General features: G+C 32.2%; 1 long non-coding RNA gene across 1 annotated transcript; it reads left to right on the top strand.

Moving 5' to 3' along the window:
* Positions 1 to 8,774: 8,774 nt before the first annotated feature.
* Positions 8,775 to 10,666, top strand: LOC127853783 (uncharacterized). Its single transcript, XR_008036745.1, has 3 exons — positions 8,775 to 8,924; positions 9,444 to 9,620; positions 10,574 to 10,666. It is a non-coding gene; the product is annotated as an uncharacterized LOC127853783 (long non-coding RNA).
* The last annotated feature ends 11,147 nt before the right edge of the window (positions 10,667 to 21,813 follow it).

Raw genomic sequence — 21,813 nt, forward strand, 5'->3', positions numbered from 1 at the left:
ATGTTAAAAACAAAAATGGATTTAGTGTGATTGTATAGGTATCAGTCTGTTTGTTGTGTCCACATTCAAACACGAGAATCTATCATTATACCCGCTAGTTAAGAAAGTTATATTCCAGACTTTATCAATGGAAATTGCAAGACTGACTTCTCGGTGCTAGAGCCTACAGAGAATCACTTAGGCGCAGGCCTTTTTTTGAAGTACAGTGGTGGATACAACTGTAAGTAAAACCATAATTTGTGTAATGAATGTGACTTATGTACCAAACGTTGTGAAATCTGATACCATACTTGGGAAATTGTCTCCGGTGGAGGATATTGTCCGTGGGTTGTCGTTAAGTTCTAAATTAATTGGTCAAACCTCTGTATAGACGGATCATTTGAAATCACTATTGAGTGCAGTTTCAAAAGTGATTACTGATTAGCAAAAGACTAAGATAAGTGATCTCCTAATATCATTTTCTGACACCTTTGTAGGCCCAGATTGGAAATAAGGGTATACCGGTACATATATTGTGAAACACTATATACATACTGGTGATGCTGTTCCTGTTCAGTGTAAGCCAAGAAGAATACACATTCATATACAAAATACAATGGACACACAGTTAGACAAGCTATTAGAATAAAATGTTATTGAATCTAGAAATAGTCCATGGGCATCTGCTATTTGTCTAGTAAGAAAAAGAGACGGTTCTGTCCGTTTTTGTGTTGATTTGAGAAGATTAAATTCATTAACAATATTTGATACATATCCCCTACCTCGTATTGATCATACCTTGGATCAACTTGCAGAAAGTTATTATTTTAATACTGTAGATTTGGCTTGTGGATATTTTCAGTTGAAACTTAACGGAACAGACGCTGCTAAGACTAGTTTTAAGATGCCGATTCGAGGCCAGTTTCAGTTTAGAGTAGTGGCTATGAGTTTGAAATATGCCATTGCAAGCTTTCAACGCATGATGGAGCATATTTTGGCAGGGTAAGTATATGACAAGTGCCTAGTGTAACTTGATGATGTGTGCATAATGTGAAAAACCTTTCGAGAAGCTTTAAGTTTAGTTTTAATGATGTTTAGAATGGCTTATCTGAAATTGAAACCTTCTAAATGCATTTTTTTCAGAAGGAAATCGTGCTTCTGGGTTATAATTTTATTTTGATTTGATAACGTGTGATCCCCCACCTCAACCGGCCAAATAAATTCTCGGTACGCCGTACCGTGCAATATAACATACATGCGCAATCGCTAAGGCCACCGCAACCGGCCAAATAAATTCTCGGTACGCCGTACCGTAGGTTTTCCAGTGCAACATATAGTAACATATTCGCAAAGCCAAAAAGAGCTATTCCAGGTACGCCTTAGCACGCCGTGCCATCGAGCGAGTACTAGAACACCCATACTATTCCGAATTTTTTTTTGGAAAGCATTCCTGCCATCCTCACACATACTAGCACTACGTGATAGGTGACAACAAAATGCTAAGTTTACCTCCCCCGGACGTATGTACATCATTATATAGTTACCTATTTATACTTTAATGGTTCCGATCACCTACAATCTAATCGATTGTATTACGAGCAAATGAATGCCGAATAAGCAATTATTAATCATGAAATATTATGAGTGGCGGGCAAATTCTCCATCTACTGCATTTCCATTTAAGACTTGTACATACGTAATACGTATGTTATACGTAATCAATTAAGTAAAAGTTCAAATACTGAGGCATTGGTTGTGCATAAAGCAGCCGCGTTATTTGTAGGAATTATCCATTACTACCAATGAAGAGAAGTGTGGACGACTTCACGTTAAATCGATTTGTGTTCAACGGATGCCTCGGATTTTCATTACAGCGTATACAACAGGAATTCATCAGATTAATCATAATACGTATTTTGTATGCGGTTTCTATATATGTACCTTCTATTTAGTATTATAACTAAGTTGTTAAGAATAACGTCGATAAAGCCATCACATAATTCAGTTATTACCCAATAACCTTGTCTTTATCGGAAAACCTACAAGCTTCTGCCAAGGGTTGTCTCAAGGGTGCGTCGTCAATGTTGCACTTGTTATCTTTCTAAATGCGATTTGTGTCACACAGTCTCAATAAAACTTGGTTAGAATGATTATCTTCACAATATGTATGCGACGTTTGAATCTAGATCACTAATGTCCAAAATCTATGTCGCTAGAACTGTTTTTAAAACCTGGTAACCACTCTAGAAGCCACAGTTGCGACTCAATCTTGATGAAAATTGGTCAGAATTTATTTCTCGACCAAGACTTAACTGGGATCATGATCACGAGCGAAATTCATGAACGCTAGCCTTTTTAAGGCACACGACATATTGGCTACACAATATCAATCAATGTAAACAATAAAAACTTTAGCATAAAATCATGATTAAAGCTGGAAGTGCGTTTTCGTGCGGTCAGTGCAAATGATTCGGTGTTAAAACTATTCGAAGGGATTCCATACGTCACACTTACACATGTAGCTCAGGATTTATCACAAAGCATAAGTGTTAATAAGCATGACGAAAGTGACAAAAGCTACCTTAGGTTTAATGTGAATCATGTGTAGCCAAACACTTTGTCACACAGTACAAAAATCCTAGAAATAAAACGCTCTAAAGAGCTTTAATTTTTTTATTTTATCTAACATTGTCTAGGCTAATTTTGAATTTGAGTCAAATGAGAACAAAAATAGGTCACCAGGTCAATTCTAATTAAAACATTATGTAAACTTTTAATGCAGCACATGTGACCTTACAACGTCAAACGTTGGATTGAATGTATGTCTCGTAAACCTGGTGACATGGTGCAACTAGTTCTTATCTTGATAATTATTTAACTTTGAACTAAGGTGAGCGTTCATTCAATTTTCATACACCATGCTTTAGTCCTATGATCGGAAAAACAGTCGTGTATGTTCGTAGTATTTGTGTGTAAGATTAATATGCAATAATTTAATTAAAACAACACTAATATAAACTCCTACTGATTGTTCAAGCATAGTTTTACGAAGAAAGAATCGGTTTTTATATACACAACACGATTGGAAACACGTTAGACTGTTTAAAGGGCCTTTTCACAGATTTTGGCATGTTTTGAAGTGTGTCATTAAATGCTTTATATTGATAAATGTAAACATTGGATACAAAAAGCTCCAGTAAAAAATCAAGAATAAAATTTAAAAAAGAAAAAAAGGTAACTCTAAGCAGGGCTCGACCCACTTTCCCCTGGAGTCCTGGAGTAAAAAGTCTACCACTTAGACCACTTGGCCATTCTTCCGAATACAATGCCAGATGTATTTTATACCTTATATAAGCAATCCTCGTAGTTTCACAAAACATAAAGACAACAACAGAACTCTTCAAATTATTAATTCGTTTCGCGTTGCAACGCTTTATAATTTTCGGGTTTTTAAATCGTCAAACTTTAAGGATACATATAATGGCTATTTTAGAGCATGGTAAATGTTCAGTATTACTGTTTCGTCACAAATATCATAACTAAAACGAAAATTTGCCAATCTGTAACAACTTTTTTCAATTTTGTCAATTTACCCAAACGTGAAAAGTCCCCTTTAAATACGATATGTACAAATGAACATACTCTTTACGCAATTATAACGCTTAAATAAAACAATATTTTTATCATTTTAATATATTTTACAATGAACTTAGACATTACTTTAATGAACAAATATTTTGTATGAGTGGGAAACCAAAATACTTCTATTTTAAGTAATGGTGAAATAATCTATCATTATGCGATCTGTTTTCATTGAAGTAATTTCTCACTATTATTTAATGCATGTATTGTTTATCTTTTTTACTTAGATGTTATTCGTAACACTCCAGTCTGGGGTTTTCCGATATTTGAGCACGCGCGGTAGGTACAAACAAAAGCTGACTAGCATATTTTAAAAGAGAGTGAAGCAATAATTTCGCTTATCGCTGAATAGTAAACATCACTTTTTCTGCTCAAACGTTCGTTATAGTTGATAAAAATACCATGATTTAATCATTTTTCTTTGGATGAACTAATCTCGATCGTGTTTAATTTGTAAGAATACTATGTAACATGATATAATGCTGCATGTACATGTAAACAGCTTCGGTCACGTAACTATATAATTGCATACATTGTGCGTAGGCCTGGGCATTCAGTTTAAATGGAAGTTTGTCAACGAAACTACCATGACATTGACTCCAATCTATATATATTATACTATTCAAATATATTTAAAATCATATAGACAAGTACCAAACAACAAAAACCTTACTATCCTCAGTCCATTCGTAGTACTAGAACTAATATATCGTTCCATATCAGTTGGATATTTATATGTCTAATGATATAGCTCTATTGTGATGATTTTCTTAAATCTAATCTGAAAAGTAAAGAACATTATTATTTAAAGACTAACCCCTTAAGATTAGAACGCAGGTGGTTAGCGTGTGGCTATGATATTAATTAGTGAAAACATAATTTTGAATGATACATAATCATATTATAACGAACAATCAACTTTTCTGAAAAAAAATCACTATCAAATATATATATTACAAGGTATTCAGCTCAAAATCATCCGAAAACGGGGTGCATCGCTTTGAACAGCCATAACTTCATCAATTGTGCAGCGATTTTCACGATCTTGGTCTTATTCAACGCAGAAATGAATTTCCTTTCTGGAAATGTACATGTCTTGCAATATTTTTACAAATGCTGGGTCAACTTGAAAGAAATAACACGATACACATCTCGCGTGACCTACTTAACATCGATCAGACAGGATAAATGAATGAAATATTCACGGAGTAAAGGGCATTTTCCCTGCAAAGTTCACGGACCTCGATACCATAATTCAATAAAACGTATGAAAAAACATTCTTACCGTGCTTGCCGTTGCATTATGCATCAAAACTAACTGTCCAGCGCCGTTTGAAACCTTTGTTTACATACATTTCAACTAATCGACATGTCATTGGTCCAATGCGAAGGTGTGTCTTCACAACTGAAGATTTCATTCATTAATACTGTCTAGTAGGTTACGCGAATTGTATTTAAAGATATAAGCTACTTGGACCCATTCGTATATGCGGCTGTACATATGAACGGTGTATTTAGAATTTAATCATGTATTAAACGTCTGACATACATGTATATTAGTGTAAGATGTGTTATGTTGTAATTAATAATAATAATAACAACAAAAGACTTGAATTTTGACATTTCCAAAAAGAAACACTACTGTCGTTTAAAAACTTCATTATCCACTACTGAATGGGAAGCAAATCGGATATCGACGTTATTGGTCATTACTGTATTAATGACAATGTTTATACCTCGCGCGCGCTCAGTAATCGGAAAAACCCAGTTCCGATTTAAATCTATTAATACAGCTTATGGTGTATATGTGAAAACTATTTGTTCACGTAATAAACTGGACCTAAATATATTACAGTTCTTGAACAACAACAGGAATATAGAAAATAGTAAGGTATACGTTAATTTACATGAAAACCGACATAATTGCGAATTATAATAATTTTGTTTAGTAATGACCTTATCAATTCTTAACTGAACGTTTAGTATTTTTACCTAATCACTTCGAAATATCTGTGTTGATCTCTGGGTTTTCATATCGTTTAAATTTAACATTACTGGGATACCACGATATTTAATCTAGTTATGGTTTTAGAATTTAGTGATTCACACATTCTTCTTCCGTTTAAAAACTTTGTGAAGTGCAGTGAATTAAATTTCCAGAAACAAAGTACAGCAGGTAAAATTTTAATTAACACACAATGCATCTTATGGTTTTTATGTTGAAATCACTTGATCACGTAATAAACTGGACAAAACAACAGGAATATAGCGAACGGTGAGGTATAAATGCTTTTACAACAACAAACTTGCAAGTTAATAATTAAGTCAACTTTGTTCAATTATGACCTTATCAATTGTTGTCGAACGTTCATTCTGTTTATCTCATCACTCCAAAATGGCACGTTTGTAACTTTATACCGCACTATGAGTTTTTTTCCTATGGAATTCCATTTAACTTAACTGGGATACCATTTTTTATTTATATATAGAAAGGGTTATCGTTATAGCATATAACATTCGTTTGTAGAGTTCAGTTTATAACATTGAAACACCATCCAACACGCACAATCGTGATATTCGCATCACCAAAACGGAATTCGATGTATTATAATTAAACTGCGTTTGATTCAAATAAACATGATTGGCTGAGGCTTAAAGCGGCCTTTTCACAGATTTTGCATGTATTGAAGATTGTCATTAAGTGCTTTATATTGATAAATGTACACATTAGATCTTAAAAGCTCTAGTAAAAAAATCAAGAATAAAATTTAAAAAAAGAAAAAAAGAACCCACAACAGGGCTCGAACCACTGACCCCTGGAGAACTGGAGTAAAAGGCTACACATAGACCACTCGGCCATCCGTCCTCACACAATGAAGGATGTATTTTATACTTTATATAAGCAATTCTTGAAGTTTCACCAAATATAAAGACAACAACAGAACTTTCCAAATTATTTAATCGTTTCGCGTTGCAACGCTTATAATTTTCAGGTGTTTAAATCGTTAAAAGATGCATTTAATGGCTATTTTAGATAATGGAAAATTTTCAATATTACTGTTTCCTCACAAATATAATAACTCAAACGAAAATTTGCGAATCTGAAACAATGTTTTGTTCATTTTGTAAATTTACCAAAGCGTAATAAGGCCCTTTTACAATACACTTACGACTAGAGGAGGATTATTGCGCAGGGGTCGGTCCCTGTTGTCCCGTTTTGATAGTATTCTTTAAAACTCCAACAAAACACCACTGACTGGTTCTATCCAAGACGCCGACTCGATGGTTTCTGAACAGGCCTATAGGCTTTCGATGAAATCGAGCTTAAATACTTGTATAAAAACTAATTAGACAGAGTTTTAATATTTCTATTATTAAATATTTGGAGCAGTAAGAACAACGGAAACGAGGGCATATGTCTAGCCGGATAAACTTCTTATTTCAAAACTGTACAAGCCAAGTCACAAAACTGACCACGTTCCTGAACTATTTACATAAACAACGGTATCATATACAACTCGTCTCAGGTCCGATACATACTAACTTTATCTGACATATATCACACGAGTTTTTTGTAAACTTTTCTATCTGCATCTTGAAAGCAAATTCGAATTTCCGCCAAGGATCTATCTCGTGCCTTTAAGCGGACTTGTTTTCAGATTTTCGTTTGTTCGATATTTGTCATTCTCATTGTAGTAGAAGGAAAACAAAGAAATACAAATATTGCTTTCTCCGAGATACGAACCGTTCACCTCTGGCAGCAAAAGGTAATGCGCTTCCACTGCGCCACGAAGGCTTTTATGATTACTTGCGAATCACAAAGGCTTTACTGGTTATCGACTTATTTTTCAAATTAGCTTAGAAAAGCATTACAAACGTTTTATTTGTTTGATATCTTTTCCGAACGATTATTATCTATTATTGGACCATGAGTGCTATTTCGCTAGTTTAAACATAGTGCATTCATTTTTATTGGAATTTATGACAGTCGTCATTCAACCAAACTTTGAACTCGTTTTTTTTAAAAGTTACAAACCAAGACCTAGATTATATAATATCTAGCAAGCGGGCGTAGAGGATATGTAAAGAATTTCAACTGATCGATATGGCAAAAATATCTAAATTTTATATCAAATTATAAATTCTAATTCAACGCTAGAACTGAAAAACGTGTTTGTGTGTACTAGATACAGGTTTTTAACAATCCTCAACTTATTTAATGTTCTCTCTTTTTTCGTTAATTTGCTCCGATACATTTATTTATGATACATTTATTAATGATCTCATTTTGGCCAATCATGTCAAATGTCTTAGCAGGGTCTTGCAAGGATTTAAACATGTATAAACATATCATACTGTTGTGATGGTTGGATATCTTTTTCTCTCCTAAATGTAATGTAGGATGATGGTGGAAAAGAAGATTTCGGGGCACTTTTTAGCGGTTTACTCGACTTTTTCCTACGATATAGACTCTTGTTTTCATCTCAAATTTCATCTCAAACATAAATGTTTTACCGACAGAATAACATCAATTCTTTGAAATACTAAACGGAGGGCATAGAAGTTTGTATGTTTTCAATAATACAAACATGAACACTTAATCGCGCCTTGTATTCGCAAAGGAATCTTTTATTCGCACCATCCGTTCTTTCATTATAAGTTTTTTTGTCAAATATAACCATGAATTAACTTTTTCACATGAGCATAATTGGAGAGGATCTTCTTTTTTAATTTAGACATATGATCGTGATACATTGTTTAATTGCTTTCAGTATAGCAATAACGCTTTGAAATAAATATTCTGATTCTTTAGGTGTGAACAGTAGTTCACAGAGATTTACTTTATGATGTATTTTGACCAGTAAATAAAACGTACACTTGAATCACGGTATTTGTAAAGTAGAATATCGGAAAATTGTATTAGCAATTCTTGCCGTCATACCAATCTTAATACTTCTACAGAATAGTGAAATTATTATACAGCTGAATTGTTCTTCATTGACGAATGTGTTTTATACTACACAATTCATGCGTAAAGTATTTTAAATGTGAATCCTTGAATAGCTACGGTAAAAGTTCACATGGAATACTGAAAAATACTCCGAAGCCATTTGTTATTATTGACGATTTCAGTCTTGAAATGGAGAATTCTAAAAGAAAAGAAGATGATTTGGACGATGATCTTAATGCCAGATCAGCTAACAATAAAAGGGCAAGACCAGATCAGAGCTTAGATGTGTCACAGGAAGAGGATCGTGTTGCGGAAAAAACAGATACGCAAATGATTGAGCAAGCGGAAAGGGGTAAATTAAGTAAAGTAATATTTGCTCAGTTCTGATAATTATTGGTAAGACATTTTCCTCTCGAAGTGAGGGACACTTTTAAAACGTACTTTATAATAAAAGTATATTCAGCAGTTAATGCAAATAAAACAGTCACTTTAGACGCATATATCCAATTAAAATCGATATATTCCGCATTCTGTTGGGTCCGCCAATGTTCATCTCCAAAGATATATATATCTATATATAATTGATAATAAGATCGATATGGTATTACATTAACTCCCATTCTTTGTTATCAGTTCATGACAATAGACACATTCGATTTAAATGTGTTTCCATGATAAACAGGATGCATTTGCAAGCAGAAAAAGATCATTCTTGGTGTTTCATTATGTATAATTACACCGAGCCGATATTGATACAAATTATTTATGTGTTGATTTTTTATAAACAAATTAATATATATATAAAAACGTAATTGTTTATTGATCTGGGCGCTTTATAAAAAAAAATGTATAATGTATTCCGAATATTTAGCTCTTTCAGACATGGTTGGTGCGAAACTAAACCGCCAAACCACAAACGCAGCTGCTATAAGACCTGCAAGGTACCCATACTTCAGTAATGAATCATATAGGATTCAGTCATATTCAAAATGGCCTCATAAAATACCATCGAGGGAAGATTGTGCTAAAGCCGGTTTCTTTTATACAGGTATATCTTCAATTAATTATCATAAAAATATTCTTATGAAACTGTGATCATTATGGCGTATATTACTTTCGATTTTTTCATCTCATGTTCGTAGACGCTATTATTTCGAGCTCATTAATTAAAACAATAAACACGAATGTTGTTACTTATATTAGTTGTGAACTAATAGTGTCGTTGCAATAAAACCTCGCAGATATTAGTCAATTGATTAAATAGTCAAAACAGTTTAAGTAGTATTTCTTGAATTGTAATATTCATAAAAGATAGAAGCCTAAAACGTTTAACAAGAAATTATAAGTTTTAGAACAATAACACAAGTCGTCAAGTTTACATTTTCATATAAATGTGCGCGATACAACATGTTTAGTATGTGTTATTAATTAATATTAATGGAATAAAAAACATTCATGTCGACAAATATACATGGTCAATGCTATTTTAAATTTTGAAGAGGAGAAAACTTGATTATCACCAAAAAATCATCCTTCATATAAAGATTATGACATAAACCATGAGGAACTATTTCTTACAATTCCTCTCCCGATGCACAATCTTTACACACCTACTAATTTCCATCATATTCAACCTGGCCCCAAAAAAACTAAACTGCTGAGTAATGTGAATAAGAATGAATCATTGATGCAGGTAGAACATCCTTCATATAAAGATAAGGACATAAACCATAAGGAACTATTTCTTACAATTCCTCTCCCGCTGCCCAATCTTGACATACCTTATAAGTTCCATTATATTCAACCTGGCCCCACACAATCCCAACTGCTGAGTAATATCTATATGAATGATTCCTTGATACAGGTATTACATCATTCATATAAATTGATACATATGTGTAATCAAAAATGGCAGAATGCTTGGACACTTGCTTTTTAAAATGTAATTACTCGTTTTTGATTTCCCTTTTTAACTTCGATTTAGTGTGACTAACATTTTAGGTCAAATGGACCTGATCAGATGCTTCCAATGCGGAATAGGCCTTAAAGATATCAGCCCTGAAGATGACCCTCTGATTGAACACTTTCAACACGCAAAGGAATGTCTCTATCTTGTAGCCATGTTCGGAGAAGGCGGTCCGAATCTGAAACCGGTAAACACAAAGAACGTTAAATACGCCTAACAACACAAAAAAGAATCTTAGTTCAAATTAATGTTTGGATCTTTTTATTTATTTGATCCTGAAAACAATGTGAAACGAATGTGACAGATAATAATAATAATAATAATAATAATAATAACAATAATAATAATTATAATAATAATTATAATAATAATATCACATTTATATAGCGCCGTTTTCATACAGTAGTGTGCGTTCAAAGGCGCTTTACAATAAAAGAACAAAACTTATAGTCAATATCTAAAAAAAATATGCAAATATATGTGACCCACTTAGATTCCTGCTTTGCTCGAAACCGAAATTAAGCAAAATACGAACAGTGGATTCTAAGAAGTAAATAAAACTGACATTGACCGAATCCAGTATCCGTACATAAAAATGAATCTTAGTGCAGCCGGTACAGTGATAAGGCCAATCCATACCAACCAGATGCAAGAATATAATATCCACACAACTTGTTTTCAGGATAAAATAATATCCTGCGACGCCAGTATAAAGAATGCAGATACATTGATGATATTTTGAAGTTAGGTTATACTTTCTTTAAACAGAATTAGCAAAATATATGCCCAATAAAAATGCATTTATTTGCTGAATTCCTAGGCACACAGCTTACTTCACCTTTATCGTGAAAACCAGTTTGATTAACTGGATTATTTTTATTTCTATATTCTTACTTTCCCTTTCTAAGATGGAAATATTCTTAATATTCCAATATATATACATTTCTCGACTAGTTCGATGTGGAGGGTGGTTTGCTGCGTAAACGATTTCAACGACCGTAACCTTATACTTACTAAGAAACTATCAAACTAGGCTTCTGATGTCACGATCTACGAAAGAAGTTGGACAAAATTTACACTGAAAACATTACGTTGTTTCTAAATATAATGGTTGCTCTGTAACGTTATTTCCATCCCTTCTTTTACGGCAATTTTCTGAAACGTGTTTGCATGTGTACATATTAAAGAGTTAATGTTAAACATTACAAAATAAGTACTTATTTATCATAAAAATATCATTCGCTAGTACTTACATATAAACACACTTGCTTATTTGAGTTTAGAAATGATTTTATATAATCCTTTAACATTTGGTCTTTATAGTAGTAGACTAGTATCTGTACCCTTTGTATGTTTATATTTTGTCGCCATCAGTTGCATTACGAGTCTAGTGGATTGCCTCAAAGTCGATTCAGTCAATTTAATGTAACGGTATCAAGATTATTCGCTTTATACATGCCTTTTTAAAACACAGTTTAGAATATTATCTTCTGTAATTTAATACTGAGTTGTTTTAAATAATAAAACTAGGTTACTTTTATATCAATTATCACTTATTTTTAATTAATGCCGTGTTTCTTTGGGGGAAGGGGCGTTGATTGATGGAATAAACCGACAATTTTTCTACAGCTTCTTTTTACAGCATTTTTGTAAAAATTATTACGTTAAAGTGATTCTAATAACAAAACATTTTTATTTGATACAATATTTCATATCGATACATTTGCTACAGTCAATTTTGTTAATATTAAAAAATGTATTTGCTATTTGAATATTGGAAAATGTATATATTTAATGTTTTAAATGTATTAGATACTGGTGGACTAGTATCTTAAGTGATTTAAATTTGAAAAATTATGGCGTTATCGGGTGCATTTCGTGTTCATCAGATCGTAAAAATTCTATTCAAATTAACTGTTTCAATGTCGTAGCTAGAAGAATCCTCATTTGATACATTTGCTGCCCGTCTTTAACACGTTCATAATTTGTTTATAAAGAGTATTATTTATTTTATTAGGTAGTTAAATAACATTTTATTTATTTTTAAAGAACAAGGCAACACTGTTATGAAATTAGTGCGTTTTACAACCAATATTACGGCTTCCTCCTGGTACTGAATGAACATGAATGGAACATTAAACTCGATGATGCTATAGCTCCCATACACATGAGGTGCAAAGCTTATTACTTAAAGACGATATGAAGTTGATCATTGTTTTCGTTTTGTTTCATTTCAGCCTTCCTCGGAAAGTTACAATTCTGATGCTCTGGTAAGCAAACGGTAATTGAATTAAATAACTGGAATTTAGTTGAAGAGTATTTTCTTTTCTTGCAGTTTAATTAAAATTGTGATGATACGGGTTTACAATTTACTTTTATGCTAATGTTCGATGAATATATTTGAGCTAAGTTTAAGGCTTGGTCGCTATTAAACTGGTTTGAAAGCCTTAAAGCTATGCTTTGCATTTACCTGGCCAACGCTGTGATCCCAGTTTTATGCATTTAGCTTGGTTTTGTCTTCAGTTGTTTCCTGTGGCTTTTTTCATTGCCATATATATTCAACTGTATGACTATTGTACACTTGCTGCAAATAAAGAATCTTTAAGTGATGATAAGAATGATCTCCTGCTGATTCAGGAGTTTCACTTTATTTATATTTTAAGAAATCGAAGGACTAACTGGAGAAATGTTTTTTTTTACGATTATTCAAATTTTGAATTAATTTGTACTACATACGTTCGATTTATGTTCATTGTACTATGACAAAGCTTTTCAATACTTATTCGACGGCTTCATACACTGAATGAATAATAAATATGTGTTTACTTTCCTTGTGTATGGGAATTCGATTCATATCAAAACTACTTTACTTCAGTCCGAATTAAAATCGTCACAATTTAGAACGTTTGAGGCTCGCATGAAGTCGTTTGAAAGTTCAAACTTTCGTTGTCTGAAACAACCCAAACAGCTGGCTGAAGCAGGACTTTACTTCACAGGTACGTACCTGAAAGCATATTATCCGTCAATGCATGGCACCAGTATATATAAATCACAAAGGATATAACATTGTAAATGCATGCGACACTTTCATCGATGATAAAACAATATATTTTTAAACCTCCTCAATCGCATACAGTTTTTAAACTATATTCAGTTTAGCGGTCTACACAGTTGTATTTCTTAATTCCATTAGGCCTCTTTAAATTCCAAAAGATAACTTTATTTGTAAATATTTATTGGTACAAATTACATTGCCATACAAAGAAAAAAACCCAGATTTGTCACCATCAATGCTTGAATACAATTAAGTTCGATTCAACAACAGGTGTGGGTGACGTGGTTCGGTGTTTTTCTTGTGACGGGGGACTGCGAAACTGGGAGGAGCATGACGACCCGTGGACAGAACATTGTATGTGGTTTCCCTCGTGTAGATTTGCAAGGGAAATAAAAGGAGATGCATTCATTGAACGAGTTCAGCGAAGGAAAAAAATATGTGGCAATGCAACTCAGTTGGTAATTCAATTATTTCTTTATATGTTATATAGTCGATACAAATATATCAATTATTTATTTTATCGTATAAAATCTATGAAATACAAACACACGTTTGCAAGAGTTAAATGCAAGAAAACCATAAAAATCAGTTTAACATGAAACAAATACAACGCACGTGATAGGAATTCAAATATATTGTTGTATTTTTATACGTTTCTGAAATGTGCCACCCATTTTATAGCTTAACATTTGGTATATGAACCGGATCTTACGAGTGGAATAAATAACAATTTTACATGCATCAAATCTGATAAAATATATGAAGCCATTCATTTGGCACTCTTGTCCTTAATTTCAATATAAATACTTAAATAAATTGATTTATATATATATATATGGTCTATATATTGTTTAACACCTACTTGTTCTGTTTATTTAAATATTTACACTATAGTCAACTAATATGAAGCCATATTGCAATAATAATATTTAAACTGACAAAAGCACACATTCCGAAAGCAGGAATGTCAATAATTAGTCGCAAATGTTTATTAATGATTAATTAATTAATAATAATCTCCACTTTCATAGCATTAAGTATATATAGTATAATATAGCTTAAGCTACACCGCACTACACTTAGTAAACCGTCAGTGGTAAAAAAATACGATTTACTGCAACTTCAAGGTTTTTTCATATTATTAATGTTATTTAAATATTTATTATTTCATATTATGAATTGTATGTACTTAATAGTATCTTACATTCAATTTAGGTTTGTTGATTATAGTGTATCATTCAATACATATAGATTTATATTTTTCACAAAAAAGACAGACAAGTCCGATCAAAACGATTTAGATTTCCTAGACAATCTTGACAAACTGAAGGACTGTGAAAAGGATATGTGCCAAATCGATCGTGAACCTAAAGGTTTGTCATTTATAGACAAAATTAATTTGAACTAAATGCTTTTTGAAAAGTGTTGTTCATACAATGTGGATGCATAATAAACTCATCAAACACTCTTTTAACTTTTGTACACATACGTAATGCAATCGATATTGTTATTGCTACTCATGACTGAATCTCTTTTTTTATCTTATAAAACTGACTTTTTATTTAAAGATAGTAAACGTCAAACGTACAATGTATAATAACTTGTATATTACAAAAAAAGATTTGTATTTATTGAACTGTCCACAACTTGTTACACAGAGTATACCTATGATTAGAGAAACAATTTCATTATAGGTAACTACTAAATATAAATTGTTAATAATGTCAATGTATTTTTGAAGGCAGTTAAGTTGAAATTAATTGTGCATGTATTTCAGAAACAATTTATGAGCAAAACAAACGACTGCGTGACATTGTCAAGTGTTGCCAATGCAAGGACAAAGATATTAATGCATTGATTCTTCAGTGTGGTCACCATAAGCTCTGTATGCAGTGTGCAAGAGGATTACAATCGTGTCCTTTTTGCAAACAACACATTGAAGAAATAAGAGAAACATTTCGCACAGGTATAAAAAAATTTAATTCATTATATTGTAATTACTTAATCAATAGTAGTACAATACATTAGATTATCTCTATTATTGGTGTTTGAGATATGATTATATTTAATATTTTGCAGTGACCCCTGCTTTTATGAAGAAAGAAAATCAGTCTTTAAAGAAACAAATATATTGCTCCCGATGTAAAACACGAGAGTCAAATGCTCTTTTCTTACCATGCACACACCACTTACTGTGCATGCTTTGTGGGGCGGAGCAGAAGATTTGTCCTTTCTGTGATCAGAAAATCGACAACATCATTCGAACATACAGGTCATAACAAATCGTGTTCAATCTCGTGGGTTGACATTCTTTATTCGGTTAATATGGTTACTAGATGATATGTGTTTGCTTTAAGGGTAATATCTTGATATATGTTCTTAGAAAAGGGAGACCATTACCATTTTCATGATCGCTTTTCATATAAGTAACATTTGAAGAAGTTTTATGAACTTTTTTTCTCCTTAATGCATAGTTATTGGGCTAAGAAATCTTAAAGCCAGCCCATGTTGGACTACGATAAAAAAAATTGCTGTGAAAAAAATTATTTTTATGGCTACGTTTAATTTTTAAAATAATATTTTTGTATAATAACAATTAAGGTAAGGAACCCAAGTCGAAATTATTTTAGGTTTCTGTATGAGTACAGCTGGCATAATTATAGTAAGAAATTGAGAACATGTAATATTTTAGTTGTTAACACAATTTCAGTATTTAACATTTAATATGAATCCATTTACAGAACGAGCATTGCTTGGTTGCCTTCAATTAGTGGATATGCTCAGAACTTATGTTTTTTTATAATTGAATAACCATAAACATTGGGCATAGCATTTGGGTGTCAACGACATCCTACGTTTTCTTGAACAAATGTTTATGTCAATTGTGCAACACTAAAACGATATATATTTAAATTGCAATCACATTAAGTATCAATGTTTACGGTTGCTTCGTCTGTGTTCCATGTATTTTTGTAAAGATCTCTGAAATTAACGGATTCATTAGTTTCATTCGATTTTGAAATGTTTTGTTAGTGTTTTATGTGTCAAAACTGTGATATGTTTTTTTCTCAATAAAAACAATTCCTTAAGTTATTTGGTACTTATATTGATATGCATTTGCTTCTGTATATTATATCTCAGCAAACTGTGCGTATTATTATTTTTGTCAAGCGACCCTGTTTCACGTAAATAAAACGTCTTGTATTTGATATCCTTAAGTAAATCATTCCTATTGGTTAGAAAAACCCGATAAATAAATAAACGTTAGGGTTTTATTTTGCTAATGAAGTAGTCTTTCGAAGTTGGAAATAAAAAGAGTACGCGTTATATATATAATATATCAACAAACAAGTGTAGTTATATAACACTCAATCAAAAACAAGCGTTTTTCGATCTAATTATGTGTTTGCGTAAACGTTGGCTAGATGAAATTTAAATTCATTTTAAAATGACTTGATATATAATGATGACCGTAGTCCAGTCGTTTTCTTATATACATTTCAATTCTATATTTCACCATTATGCACGTTGTTGGTGCCATGTTGACGTTCGAACAGTACTGCAACATTCATTTGGTCAAGCTTATAGTGTTCGGCCTTAAAGGGGCCTTTTCACAGATTTTGGCATTTTTTTGAAGTTTGTCATTAAATGCTTTAAATTAATAAATGTAAACATTGGATCTAAAAAGCTCCAATAAAAAATCAAGAATAAAATTAAAAAGGTAACCCTCAGCATGGCTCGAACCACTGACCCCTAGAGTCGTGGAGTAAAAAGTCTATCACTTAGACCACTCGGCCATCCTTCCTGATAAACTGGTAGATATATTTTATACTTTATATAAGCAATCCTCGTAGTTTCCCAAAATATAACGACAACAACAGAACTCTCCAAATTGTTAATTCGTTTCGCGTTGCAACGCTTTATTATTTTCAGTTTTTTAAATCGTCAAAAGATGCATATAATGGCTATTTTAAAGCATGGTAAATGTTCAGTATTACTGTTTCTTAACAAATATCATAATTAAAACGAAAAATTTGCGAATCTGAAACAACTTTTTTCAATTTTGTCAATTTACCCAAACGTGAAACGACCCCTTTAACGCCTTTAACTACTTTACCTGGTCGACAACACATGCTAAACGTTTCAAGATTCGATCGATTGATTAGTTTATTGCAGCCTTTATTTAAGTTTATATACTGGGTGTAACGCCTCTTGAAATTTCGACAGAATTACATAGTGAACAGAGTCCTGGCTATATATATATATATATATATATATATATATATATATATATATATATATATATATATATATATATATATATATATATATATATATATATATATACCTAAATGACTTAAACCTCTATGAAATTATAATTCCAGTTAGTTATTAAAATATTTTAAGTGTTTTCACTTAATAAGACATTTAATTCACACAAACGTCTTTCCAAATGTAGAAGGGTATCTGATTGTATCGGTTTATTACTTTAAGCAAACAAGTAAGATTGGTTTTACATAATTGAACTTTGTAATATATAATATTTACATTCAAAAGTGTAGAAAAATACGTAAGATCATATAACATAAGGCTTCTTTTTTATCGTCCAGATTGACGTGGTGTATAATGGCGGCAGGGTTTAGAAAGGGTCAAGCCGACAGTGTTCGGCCTGACCACCTTGTTGCATTCTCTGTTTATCGGTGATCACATGCTGAACGTTTCGGGATTCATTTCACCCTTGCTAAAGTTTATTGCAGCTTTGTTCGACGTGAAATGCACGAAATAAAGCCCGGTGCAATTTCGGCATTTCGCCCGGTGAGATGAATGCTCAAAGTCTTTAATTTATGTCGGTTAGAATGACTGTAGAATTCCACACATCTCGGAACCGTGCAAAGCAGAATAGTGCGTATATTTATTTTGTTGATATAGCTCTAGATTTTTATTGAAATTGTACAACAGTAACTTATTATTTGTGTTCCCACTTGCTGTATAATTGTAATTGGTTGTATTGTGTTTCAGGCGAAATATACATTGTTTACAATGTGATCATTTATATGAATATTTTTAAGCCAGATAATAAAGTGTGTGTCGTCTACATATTTTTCGAAATGCAAATTGCATCGACACGGAAAAAATACTAGATCGGGATCGGGAGAAAAAAATCTTTGTTGCGAAATAATGATTCTTATCTTCTCTTATTTAAACTAAGTCTTAAATGAACCACGCATCGTACGTTGAATACACGATTTAAACAATAGTTCCCTGCAATATAAAAACTAAATACTGAACCATTTTGGTGTTAAGTTCATCTAGAATCAGTGATTTTTTAGCAGCACGTTATTGTGGTAATTACTTATTCACGCGGGATTGTATGCATACGTTTTATGCATTAATTAATCCATTAAGGAACTGAACCTACTTATACAAAAATTCGTGAAAGACATTGGTGATTTAAAACAAAATATTTGCAAATTAGTATGTACGTTTGAAAAAAAGATCATGTACTTTATTTCTCGTAAAATCTTCGAAGGTTCGAAAGATGGAAAAAATTTGAGAGGCAGGGCATACAAATGTAAATTATTTTTATGACCCCATATCTGCTACTTGGAGTTAACTTGTCTGATTAATACGTTGTAAAACTTTGTTTGAGATTGGTTTTCTCTCAATAACTCAAAGAAACCTTAATGTTTCATATTTATACCTAGCATAGGGTTGCATATTAGGTGTGTGGGGTCAAGGTCAATGTTAGTATATATCAAAGCATTTGTTTTCTTGCTCACTTGAAAACAAATCAAACAACTTTAATGCAACATTGGATTCGTTAGATAAAGGTCAAGATAATTGTAAGTAAGTAAGGAGCAATTGTTTCGGCTGAACGAATTGAGCTATTGTGATGCAAGCATAACATTCTACAACAACTTCATTTTTTTTTGCATTTCGGGCACTTATGCTTATGTTATGAATATTACAAAATTGGAAATGTCTTATTCTCGTTGAGATAATATCTTAAGAGTTTTTGTAGTGTCGGCGTAACATTTTGAACTGTACTTCTATCAATTAGAAAATATAGTAAAATCATAATGCGAGCTATTCACTTTGCAATGAAATGTTTTTATTTTTTAGTATGGCCGTATCAATAATACATTATAGGAAATGAAATTTGTAAAGCCAATGATTAACGTTGGGTTTATATATGAGGACTTTCGTACCACCTGTCTAAACATTTGAGTATGACTAGATTATAGAATAGCGAGATGCATAGAATTATTTCTAAATAATGCAATATGCATATATAACACACGTATGCACTTTTTTTATGAGGTTTACTATCACAAGAATAACCACTCTACATTCATGCTCAATCTCATACGTTTTAGCTCAATCGTCAAATAGCACGGATAAGAATATGTCTTTCAAGGGGTGAACGTAAATGATGCATATTTGGGGTTTTAGGAGAGTTGGATGTAGTCAAAATGGTGGATTGTGCTTATTTTTATTAAGGTAAGTGTAAAATTGTTGATAATTAAATTTTCTGCCACAACTTTTATCTTACAATATAATTAATTGCATTTAAACAAATACAAAAAACGATCTAATAAATTCGTCATGGAAAGGGCAGTTTGCCTGCATGAGGTTTATAATAGGTTCAGGAACGAAATCGTTATTTTCCATGCATTTATACAATCAACGTCACGATCAGGATCAGAAATATTTGCTAACATGTATAAATATTTTTCACTTCGTCATTGTGAATGTAAAACAATGTAATGTCAATGGAGAAAATTAAGGCAAATTATATGCACACGTAAGTAAATTCAAAACTAGCTGCACATAACGCGATTATTCAATGCGTACGTTTATTTTAATGAAACTGCATATGCAACAGTTTTTTAACGTAAAGGTAAATTAAAATTGCAAGCAGGTATTTTATAAATCACATATATATTTCAGTAGTCGATGTTGTTGTAATTGCAGTAAGTGTAGAAGCAGCAATACTAGTTATACATAGTATAAGTAGTATACGGCAAGTCTGGTTTATTATGTACAAAAAGCTCATTTGCACGATTATATGGCGTTTTATTTACTCTCTATTGTGTTAAAAAAGTACGCTTTCAGAAAACGTTATATTTCATCTTTCTCGTATTTCTTTGACTTTTTATGATGTTTAAAGTAATTGTAAATCAATAAATTCCGATAATGTGAGCGCCGATTAGCATGCTTATTAACCATGGTGTTTTCTCTCTTCTCGTGGAATGATCCCAATAATGTATTGCTCCTATTTGTTAACGTTCAATAAATTTCACTTTGTTGAATATCTAAACAGCGCAAAACAAAAAAATCCGAGCGCTGTCGTCATGTTGGTAACACAATTCCCAGAAAACCGCTAACCTTTTGCTTCACAAACGTATAGTAGATTTTTATGCCCCCGAAGGTGGGCATATAGTGATCGCACAGTCCGTCTGTTTGTCCGTCACACTTTTTTGAAAAAAATGCTCATAACTTCTATGTTGCTTCAGATAGTATGAACCAACAAGGGAGGCAACTCGTAACGCCAGAAATCGGCAGTGAACAAAAAGTGGATTATATATTCTCGCTTAACATGGGTTTAAATAACGTTTAAAAGCTCTTTTTGGATTGGATGACAAAGTCCGAAATCATCCAATAGAGAAAGTCGACATATTTATCTTGCAGAACATTCAATGCCATGCCGCATGCAAGCTATTAAGAAAATAAATATCGTAAACCAAAAAGTTTATTATGTTTTTTTGCGGTCATAGACAGTGTTCCTGAAATATTACTTTTAAATCATTCATGTATTAGTATTTAGCAAGAAAGTGGTAGAATATTTGTGTAAAACATAACAATATTGATTCAAACTTGTGTCTGCTGCAATTTAACGAGTGGTTACGGAAATTACCGATTGGACAAATCTAGCGGCAGACATATGCACATATGCCAAACGACAGAATAGCTTTCATATTTCACGTTTAACAGCCTCGAAATTACCAATGTATCAAATGAGAATCAAAATCATTTATTTATCAACCAGTAATCGTCAGAAACACCAAAATAGTTCGGCGTAACCATCGTGTTTTGCGGAAGCCGTAACATATAGTTTTTCGGAAACCGACGATCAGTTATTTTCGTAAGCACATGACAAAATTGAGCTGACAAGTTTTCGTTTCTAATCATTTTATCAAATATTCGACCACGAAATTG

Source organism: Dreissena polymorpha, chromosome 12 (assembly GCF_020536995.1).
Source record: "Dreissena polymorpha isolate Duluth1 chromosome 12, UMN_Dpol_1.0, whole genome shotgun sequence".
Lineage (NCBI taxonomy): Eukaryota > Metazoa > Mollusca > Bivalvia > Myida > Dreissenidae > Dreissena > Dreissena polymorpha.